Here is a 10028-nt window from a genome sequence, read left to right as displayed (position 1 = left end):
CTCCCCACCTTCTCCCCAGCCCCCGCCCCACGAGCCCCCTTCCCGTCCGCGGATGAGCCCGTTCCAGACGTGTCACCCACGTGGACTCACACCCCACGTGGCCTTCCGTGTCTGGCTCCCTCCCTGAGCGTCGTGGGCTCGGGTCCGACCCTGGGGCTGCGCGTGTGGGCGCCTGGCTCCTGCTCGCGGCTGAGTAGTGTTCCCGTGCATGGCTATAGAAAACTAACTTTTTTGGGGGGGATTTTACTTACTTATTTGTCAGAGAGAGAGAGAGAGCTCACAAGCAGGGGGAGGGGCAGAGGGAGAAGCACACTCTCTGCCGAGCAGGGAGCCTGACATGGGGCTCGATCCCAGGACCCCGGGATCGTGACCTGAGCCGAAGGCAGACGCTTCACCGACTGAGCCACCCAGATGCCCAGAAAGGTAACTTTTCTTGAAGGCTGTGTTGGATCAGGGTACCGAAGGCTGACGGGACTCACCCCCTGGGTGGGTGGGGATGCCCCAGGGAGCGAGGGCCCCCAACGGTGGTGGTCACAGCCACAGGCATCTGGGTTACTGCCCCAGGCTGTCCTGGGGACGCTGGCTGTGACAGGGCTTGTGGGCCAGCAGGTGGATTCGGGCAGACATGCAGCTGGTTTTCAGAGGTTTACTGAGCTCCTACTATGTGTTGGCCTTGTGCTCGGTTCCTGGAAATCGGGTCAGCGGGGCCGCACTCCAGGGAGGGTCCCTCTTGCCTCTCCCAGCTCCTGGGGGTGCCACCATTCCTTGGCCTGTGGCCATGTCCCTCCAGTCTCTGCCTCTGGGGTCAGGGGTGTTCTCCTCCTGTCTCTTGGAAGACACTTGTCATTGAGTTTAGGACCACCCTAATCAGGATGAGCTCACCTTGAGATCCTTCATAACATCTGCAAAACCACCCCCTTTTTTTTTTTTTAAGATTTTATTTATTTATTTGAGAGAGAGAGAAATGAGAGACAGCACGAGTGGGAAGAGATCAGAGGGAGAAGCAGACCCCCTGCCGAGCAGGGAGCCCGATGCGGGACTCGATCCTGAGACTCCAGGATCATGACCTGAGCCGAAGGCAGTCGCTTAACCAACTGAGCCACCCAGGCACCCCTGCAAAAACCCTTTTTATAAGTAAGCTCAAATTAACAGTTTCCAGGGTTTATAATATGGATGAATCTTTGGGGGGGTTGCCAGGCTGAGCAGAGAAAGGCCAGGCCTGCAGGCCTGGGTCTGCAAGGGGGCGGTGACCTGCAGCCACGATGTTTCAGAAGGCTCCGTGGCCCTGTCTAGTTAGTGGGCCTGGACTTGGCCCTTCTCAACTTCCAGGGGCCCAGATTCTCGGCCGTCACCCCGACCTTGGGGTTGGGGCAGCACAGGACACGCATGTCACCCAGGGCTTAGCTGTGGTGCTGGGTTTCCACAGCTCCTGGGATTCTGCACGTGGCTCGTGGGACCAGAGAAGAGGACGAGGCAGCTGTGTGTTCTTGGGTCCACGTTGGCCGCCTGTGTGGCTGGGACACAGGAAGCCTCAGCCCCGATGAGCAGCCGGCCGACCCTGGGCCTGTGGGTGAGCACCAGCTGCGGCATCTTTCTTCTACTCACCATCGTAACCGTCTCTAAGTGCACAGCTCAGCGGCATGAAGCCCACTCACACTGTCCTGCGAGCACCCCCACCCTCCGTCTCCAGAACGTTCCATCTCCCTAAACTGAGACTCTGTCCCCATGAAGCACGGACTCCCCACCCCCACCCTCCGTCTCCAGAACGTTCCATCTCCCCACACGGAGACTCTGTCCCCACGAAGCACGGACTCCCCACCCCCACCCTCCGTCTCCAGAACGTTCCATCTCCCCACACGGAGACTCTGTCCCCGTGAAGCACGGACTCCCCACCCCCACCCTCCGTCTCCAGAACGTTCCATCTCCCCACACAGAGACTCTGTCCCCGTGAAGCACGGACTCCCCACCCCCACCCTCCGTCTCCAGAACGTTCCATCTCCCCACACGGAGACTCTGTCCCCACGAAGCACGGACTCCCCACCCCCACCCTCCGTCTCCAGAACGTTCCATCTCCCCACACGGAGACTCTGTCCCCGTGAAGCACGGACTCCCCACCCCCACCCTCCGTCTCCAGAACGTTCCATCTCCCCACACGGAGACTCTGTCCCCGCGAAGCATGGACTCCCCACCCCCTGCCCCAGCCCCGGCTCCCACCCTCTCCTCTCTGTCTGTGTGGACGGGACTCCTCTGGGGACGTCCTGGGACTGGGGTCCTGCGGGATGTGTCCTTCTGGGTCTGGCTCCTCTCGCTGAGCCCGGTATCCCCAAGGTCCCTCCACGTCGTGGCAGGTGCCGGGGTCCCTTCCTTCCTGAGGCTGGAGCGTGTTCCCGTGTGGGGACGGACCGCGCCGTGTGTACCCCTCATCTGTGGGTGGACACTGGGGGGCTTCCCCCTTCGGGCCGCGTGACCCCTGAGGCTGTGCGCACGGGGCTGTGGGTACCTGCTGGAATCTCTGCTTCCAGTTCCCTGGGGTGTAGACCCGGCATCAGAATTCTGTTCACCTCTGGGGAACTGCCCAGCAGCTGAGTACAGTCCTGGCTCAGTTCACGCGGCCCCTTCTGTGCACGAGGTCTGGTTTCGGCCCCGAGCGCCAGGCCTCGTCGGAGAGACGCTATGTTTGGTTGCTGAGCCCGCGTCTCCCTCTGCAGGAGAGCCTGACTGGAGAGATCCCCGCACGGGGTGAGCTCCGAGGCAGCATTTCGGAGGCTGCCTCTCGAACGATGCAGCAGGTCAGTGTCCCTGACCCCGTGGCCTTCCCAGAGCTCTGCACCCAGGTCTGCTCTGAGCCACTGAGCATTCCCCGGGGCTGGGAAAGCGAATGACCACACGCAGGATGCCTTCAAACAACAGAAATTTATTCCCTCCCAGTTCTCCAGTTCCGGAGGCCAGAGTCCAACATCAGGGTGTCACAGGGCTGCCCTCTCTCCGAAGCCTGCGGGGGCCGATCCTCTGCACCTCCTCCGGCGGCTGGCAATGCTCGGCGTCCCTTGGCTCGTGGGCCCCTCCGTGACTCCAGTCTGCATCTCCGTGGACATGCGGCTTCTCCCTGTGTGTCTGCGTCCACATCTCTCTCTCATGACGGTTCAGGGCCACCTCCTCCAGCGTGACCTTATCTTAACTAATCACATCTGCAAAGACCGTATTTCCAAATAAGGCCCCATTCACAGGTTCTGGGTGTTGGGACATGTGGGGACCTATCTTTTGGGGGACACAACTGAACCCACAACACCGAGGGATGAGAAAACCCACATTCTAGAGATTAGAAATAATTCATGTAAACGCCACTGGGGGGAAAAATCCAGCAGATTCTTTTATTTTATTTTATTTATTTATTTATTTATTTAAAGATTTTATTTATTTGACAGAGAGAGATACAGCGAGAGAGGGAACACAAGCAGGGGGAGTGGGAGAGGGAGAAGCAGGCCTCCCGCGGAGCAGGGAGCCCGATGCGGGGCTCGATCCCAGGACCCTGGGATCATGACCTGAGCCGAAGGCAGACGCTCAACGACTGAGCCACCCAGGCGCCCCCACAGAAATATTTTTTAAATCCCAGGGTGAGGGAATGCTTTCTCATTGTGCTCTAGAAGCCAGAAACTATAAAGAAAAGAAGCGTCCGAGGTCTGAGCGCTGAGAATCCAAAACACATCACACACAGGGACGCACAGCGAGCGTCCTTCACATACAACTCGTCTTGGGAGCCAACAAAGACCAGCAGCCCCGGACAGAACGCGAGCGGAGTCGGTGAAAACGCGGTTCTCTGCAGGTGCAATGTGACGGGCGGCACCGGTGAGCAGAGGATTCACCTGCACGGAGCTGGGGTCTGTGTTTCGGGGGCAGGGGCCGCGGGCCTGGTGGAGTGTGGACGGGCTGCCATGTGTATACGTCCCGCGTACCGAGCATCTAGGAGAGACACACTGGTGAAAACAAACAACTCTTCACCAGCAGCCCCTATAAACCTATCTTTCGAAGTCTGACACTATGGGATGAAATGAGTCAGGCAGAGACAGGCAAACACGCGTGACCTCGCTACCGTGTGCGACCCATGCCAGAAGCCGAGCTTGTGGGTCCAGAGGACAGACCGGCGGCTCCCAGAGGCGGGGGCGCGGGTGAGGCGTCCGAGGGGCATCCGTCCGGTTACACTGAGAGCAAGCGCTTGGTCCTCCTGATGCCACTGGGTGGCTCGGTGCGGGCTTCCCAGGGGGAGGGGACGGGTAGAGGCGCATGGTGATGAGCGTCGACCCCACCTGCCGAGATCACTCTCAATGCACGCAGACACCGAGTCTTTATGTTTATGCCTGAAATGAATACGGTGCGGAGGTCTATTATATCTCACTTTGCAGAAAAAGGGCCACATCAAAGAAAGTTCAAGCACATCGGAGGGCAGGCGGCCGAGCACGCGGACGCCCGTGCTCCCCGAGGCCCAGCGCCCCGTGGCTCCACTTCGGAAACACGTCGGCCGAGGGGCGCCGCATCCAGGGATGTGCTGTGTGCCGGGCGCGGCGTCCCCTCCGGCAGCCAGCACAGCTGGAGGAATCCCGAGAAGCCACCCCAAATGGGGATGCGCGTCCACATCCAGCGACGAGGGGCAGAAACAGCCCACCAGGCAGCATGTGAAACACTTAGGACACGACCCCGCAGTTGCCGTGTGCATCCCTGGCCTTCCTCCCAGAGAGATGCAGATTCGTGTCCACTCAGAAGCCAAGCACGGACGTGCCGGGCCGCTTTACATGTGACAGCCCGGACGGGACCTGGCCCGCGAGCCCCTCAGGACACCAGCTGGTCCGTGCACCGCGGAATATTAGTTGACAAGACAAAGGAAGAAACTATGGCGGAGCCGACACACTGGCTGGACCTGCGGGTATTGCTCTCCAAAGACAGAGAGAACATTCTCACGGTGACTTACGGAGACGGACAGCAGTCTGAGGAGCGCAGGGGTGCGGGACGGCAGCGGGGTCGCTGGAGGGAGCGCTCTGTGTGGGCGGGATGCCTTGCATCTGGCCCGGGGTCGGGGGCAGGGCACACAGGTCTTCATGTCGCCTGCCAGCGTCCGCACCAGCTTCGTGACCGCCCTACGCGGAGGCACGGAGAGACCCGCCGGGGGGACGGGCACGGCAGCTTCCCTGCCCCAGCTTTGCAAGTTCCTGTGAACCTGTCACTATCTCTAAATAAAGAGTGAAATTAAAAAAAACCTTATGCAGCATTTGTGTAGAAACACAAGGTCCCTGAGGATGTTTGCGGGATGCTGACCCAGGTCCCTGGCCTCTTTCCCTTTGTCCTTTGTGCATTTCCGGAATTAGACAGTTTTTTCCAGGGTGTCCGGCCAGCTCTGTCGGGGGACCCTGCGGCTCTTGATCTCGGGGTCGTGAGTTTGAGCCCCACGTGGGGCACAGAGAGGACTTAAAAAAAATGTTTTTAAGGAGGACGTATTCTTACAACACAAAAAAGCAGTTGTACATTTTTGGAGGACGTAGGCCTAGATTTTGGAAGACGGTCGGATTCTCAGCGTGCTGAATGGACGGCCGGTCCCGTCGTTAGCTGCAGCCCCCGGGCCCGACAGTCCGTGATTTCACGGTTGTCACCGTTCCTCAGAGGAGGGTCACAGAAGGGCGGCACTAACCCAGCTCTGACAGCCGATTAGTGTCAGAGCTGGCCGGGGCCGGGGCGGGCGTCTGGACACCTGCCCTTCGGCCTCCCGAGCCCCCGTGTGCCCGGCCGCTCCCCGCAGAGCACGCCTCGAGCATCGCAGGAAACGTGAGAAACACAGAAAACCTGCCACGCAAAACCGCAGTGTTCGCCCCGAGCCCGCATGGGCGCCGAGGCTCCCCCTGCCTGAGCGTGCGAGCCCATGTGCACACGCTCACCCTCACGCGCGCCCGCACCCCGTTTATCCCTTGGCCCCAGGGACTGTCACACTCCTTCCCCCCAGGGCACACTGTCCTCCTCCCAGATGGGGCCCTGGTTTGCGTTCGCCGCCCCCGGGCGAGCTCGGACAGATGTCACCTCTCTGCTGCTCGCGGAGGCGGCATGCTGGCCGCGGGGAAATGGAGCTGCGCTTGGCGAGGCCCGGGTGATGCGTTCCCCACCGGGGCCGATTTAAAAGTCCCCAAAGGCAGGCTGAGAGTCTAAGTGGCAAGTGATTCTCGTCACGCTGAGCTCTGTCTCCCCCCAGGTGCTTCGTGGTCCCTGGGTCTTCCTCTGTCACCTGCTACCCGCCCGGGCTCTTTGCGTCCTGTCTCCTGGGCCGGGTCGGGCTCTCGCGTCCCGCGAGGTCGGCCCGCGCTGCGTGTGGTGTGGTTCGGGGCGCGGGAGGCGCAGGGCTGGCATCCAGCCACCGCAGGTCGTGGGGGCAGCGCTCTCCCGGGGTCGAGGGTTGCCCTGGACGCTGGGGGCAGACACGGCCTGTGCTGGAAGTGGAGGGGACAGGCGGCCAGGGGATAGGCGCGCGTTGGCTGCCCGCCCCGTCCCAGGCCAGAGAGCCACTTGCCCACTCCTCCTACAGGCAGGAAATACCGCGTCTTGTTCTGAGGCTTTTTCCTTTGGCTCCAAGTGAAATGCTGCCTTCTTTGCCCTTCTAGAAATTTTCCCCTGCCAACGATATTAAAGTCTTAAAACCAAGACCAAAAGCCCCAGCAAACCCTCTGCACGGTACCGCGCGGGAGCAGGCAGGGCCTCCCGGTGCACGTGCTGACGGGGGGCAGACACCCGGTGGGGCGGGCGAGCGGGTTGAAGTCAGGAGGGTGACATGGGATGACCCGAGGCGGGTTGCCGGTGAGTGACAACGGGCGGGCCCAGGAGCTCACGGTGGGGTCGCTTTCGGTACCCCGAGCTGCCTCAGGCCAGGGCAGCGACAGGGCCCGATGCTCAGCGGGGCCTTTTCCCAAAACACCGTGCTGACTGCCCGCGGGGTTGCTGGGCCCCAGGAGTCCTGGGGGGTGCTGGGGGGCAAGGCGGGGCACAATGGGCCCGCTGAACCCTCCCACGGTTCCTGTTCTCCTGAAATTGGACGGACACGGCTGCAGAAGGCCCCGGCCTCTCTCGTGGCGAGACAACAGCACAGAAAACCGGCTGTCGTCCCACGTTTTCTGCTGCCCCTGCCCTGTCTTCTGCGTCCCCAGGGCCACTGTGCAAATCGGGGGCGGAGGGCCCTTCCAGGCAGGCTGTCTTTGTCCCTGTCTTGTGTGTCCCTTTGGGGAGACAATAGGGGACACTTTCCTTCCCAGCCTCTGGACAAGGCCGGGTAGCAGCTCTTGGCCGACGGCGTCTGGGCACTTGAGGGCTCTCTGAGGAGAAGGGGGGGCCGGCTCCTGTCTTTGCACCCGCTGCGCCCCGCCGCAGGCTCCCCATCCCGTTCTGGCTGTCCTGCCCGGCAGAATCCTGAACCGTGACCAGTGTCTGTTTCCCCGTGCGGTCAGGGGCTCTCCCTCAATGCCGAGTGACCAGCTACGAGCGCGGCTGGACGCAGGGGACGGTCTCGGGCTGAGCGGCGAGAGGTAGAAACGCCGGCAGGTATCCAGGAGCCGCAGACCAGCTGGCCCGATGGGGGTCAGGAGGGCGATGGCTCGGGAACCTGCAGCCCAGCTCAGGGCCGTCCCCTTGGAGCTGCGGGATGCAAAATGATGGAAAACGTGGCGTTCAGCCGACCGGCAGACGCGGCTTGCGGGACTGTCCAGGGCAAAGACTCACAGGCGGCAATAAGCCAGAGCGAGTATCTCATCTAAAAAAGCAGCACCCCTGCCCCCCATCAGCCAGGTCCGGGGAGCACCGGGGTTTGCACATTTCTCGACCAGAGCTGGTGTGGGGGGCAGAACCGAGGGCAGACGTGGGCGCCCCGGAGGAGCCCCTTGGGCCGTCCCTCCCCGACCCCTAGGACGCAAGCGCCGTGACCACAGGCAGCCAGCACTTCTCAGCGGCTGCTGCTGCTGGAGGCTTTCTGCTAGAACCTGTAATAGTCACACAGAGCACAGAGCCACGAACGAAACTCACGGCCCCACACCGGCGTGTTCTCTCCCACGGGGAAGGCATAATCAGAGCAAAACTGCGGCGCATCCACCACGGCCGTACCCCAGCAACAATCAACCATCCGTCACCCCTCCAGCCCATCCTCACTCGGGTGGGTCTGACAGGTACACGGTACGTTAGGGATCTGGCCGCCCTGTGCCCCCCGCGGGCCAGGCCGTGTTCCTCTGCCTCGGGGCTCCTGCATGCTTCATCCAACCCGGCATGCGGGTCCGGAGGAGAGACGCCGGGTGCGTGGGCCCTGCTCACCAACACGATGGATTTCGGTGCTGAGTGGTGGTGCGGGTGCCTGGAAGGGTCTGTGCTCACACCCGGGGTGGTCCCTGTTGGCTGCAAAGTCCTGGGCGGGGGTGTCATGGCCCCTGCCTGGACCCCAGATCGCCCCACCTAGAGGACATCCTCCAGCCTGGCCAAACAGGGCTTTAGGAGGGCAGCTGGTGTCCCCGATCCTGTTGAATGCCCTGGCTCCCAGGACAAATTCCCCTCTAAAGTGGTCCCTGAAGGGATGCCCTGGTGGCTCAGTCGTTGAGCGTCTGCCTTCGGCTCAGGTCATGGTCCCAGGGTCCTGGGATCGAGCCCCGCGTCGGGCTCCCTGCTTGGCGGGAAGCCTGCTTCTCCCTCTCCCACTCCCCCTGCTTGTGTTCCCTCTCTTTCTCTCCCTCCCTGTCAAATAAAGTCTTTAAAAAAATAAAGTGGTCCCCGAAGTTTTCTTCAAATCCAGGTGAAACTTACATAACAATCCTTTTAAAGTGAACGGTCAGTGGCATTTAGTACATCCAGGAGGCTGGGCCACCAGCACCTCTATCTAGTTCCAGAACATTCCACCGCCCCAGAAGGAGAGGCTTCCGCATTAGCCGTCTCTCCCCCTCCCCCTCCCCAGCCTGCGGCACCCACTAACCCACTTTCTGCCTCTGTGGACTGGCCTCCTCCAGACATTTCACATCCGTGGAATCACACACTCTGTGCTTGCGAACGGTTTCTTTGCGTAAGAAGGTCCCAAACACTGCACGGCACATACTTACACTAAAAGTGATTTGTCGTTTATCTGAAACTCACGGTCTGCCTGGTGTCCCGGGTTCCTCCCTGCCACGGTAGGCAGCCTGCCTGCTCCGAGGTTGGGGCTCTGCTCACTTGTGGGGCCCTCCCGGCTCGAGTCTGTGCCCCGGGGGCCTGGTCTCGGCTGCTGGGGACTGGGGGCCCTTCCTGGGGGGTTACTCTTGCTCTGCTGGACGTTATCTGGAGAGGCGCAGGCATGAGCCTCGGCCGGCCCCATTCTCTGTGCGCCGGCTGGGATGGGGGGCGCTGCACCCGAGGACCCTGGCCTGTGGAAGGCTGGCCGCTGCCCGCGGGAGGAGCCCCCCGGTGGCTGTGGTGCAGAGAAGACCCTGTGTCCAAAAAGCGTTTGCACATGCCTGGAAGAACCAGGCTCCTGGCCCACCCAGGATGGACCCAGGTACGCAAAGGGCATCAGACAAACCTGCTTCCCAAATCGCATGCCTGGAGGTGAAAACGTAAACAGTCTCAGAGTTGCTGGGCGACAGGGAGATGGACGTCCACGTGCTGCCCGGGGCCTGGGACGCGTCACGGTCGCGTGTGGCATGGGGCGGTTCCACATCTCCCGGTACAGGCGTGGGGCCGCGACCCCCATGTCCAGCGTGCCGTGGCCGCTGGTCACCTGTGAACACAGGGCAGGGAGAAGCAGGTGGCTCATGGTTCCGGGAGACTGGCAGTCCGGTGTAAGCCCTCAGCTCTGTGACACGGCATGTCCCAAAGTGACCCGTCAGAGGCCCCCAGGGACCAACAGGGCCCCCTGCTTCACAGGCCAAGGAATGCCATGCTTTTAAAGCATTTTCCGATCTTTCGTGGTAAGTACTACTTTTAGTAACTCTCATTTTGAGGACAGTCTTATTTTCTGTGAGTACAGAAAAGCCGCACAGAGCCCCTGGTCAGCC

The 10028-nt window shown here is 61.4% G+C and overlaps 1 long non-coding RNA gene across 1 annotated transcript in view; it reads right to left on the bottom strand.

Moving 5' to 3' along the window:
* Window positions 1-2192: 2192 nt before the first annotated feature.
* The window catches only part of LOC135361856 (uncharacterized), a 27557-nt gene continuing 19721 nt past the window's right edge, over window positions 2193-10028 (bottom strand). The window contains exons 2-3 of the long non-coding RNA XR_010405993.1: window positions 9554-9751; window positions 2193-3188 (exon numbers count right to left, since the gene is read on the bottom strand). This is a non-coding gene — a long non-coding RNA (uncharacterized LOC135361856). The remainder of the gene's footprint in view (window positions 3189-9553; window positions 9752-10028) is intronic.

The sequence above is a fragment of the Mirounga angustirostris genome, unplaced genomic scaffold (genome assembly GCF_029215605.1).
Source record: "Mirounga angustirostris isolate CCGP_5_RB_7025 unplaced genomic scaffold, mMirAng1.0.hap1 SCAF_1, whole genome shotgun sequence".
Taxonomy (NCBI): Eukaryota; Metazoa; Chordata; class Mammalia; order Carnivora; family Phocidae; genus Mirounga; species Mirounga angustirostris.
This window is presented reverse-complemented; position numbering and strand designations above follow the sequence as displayed.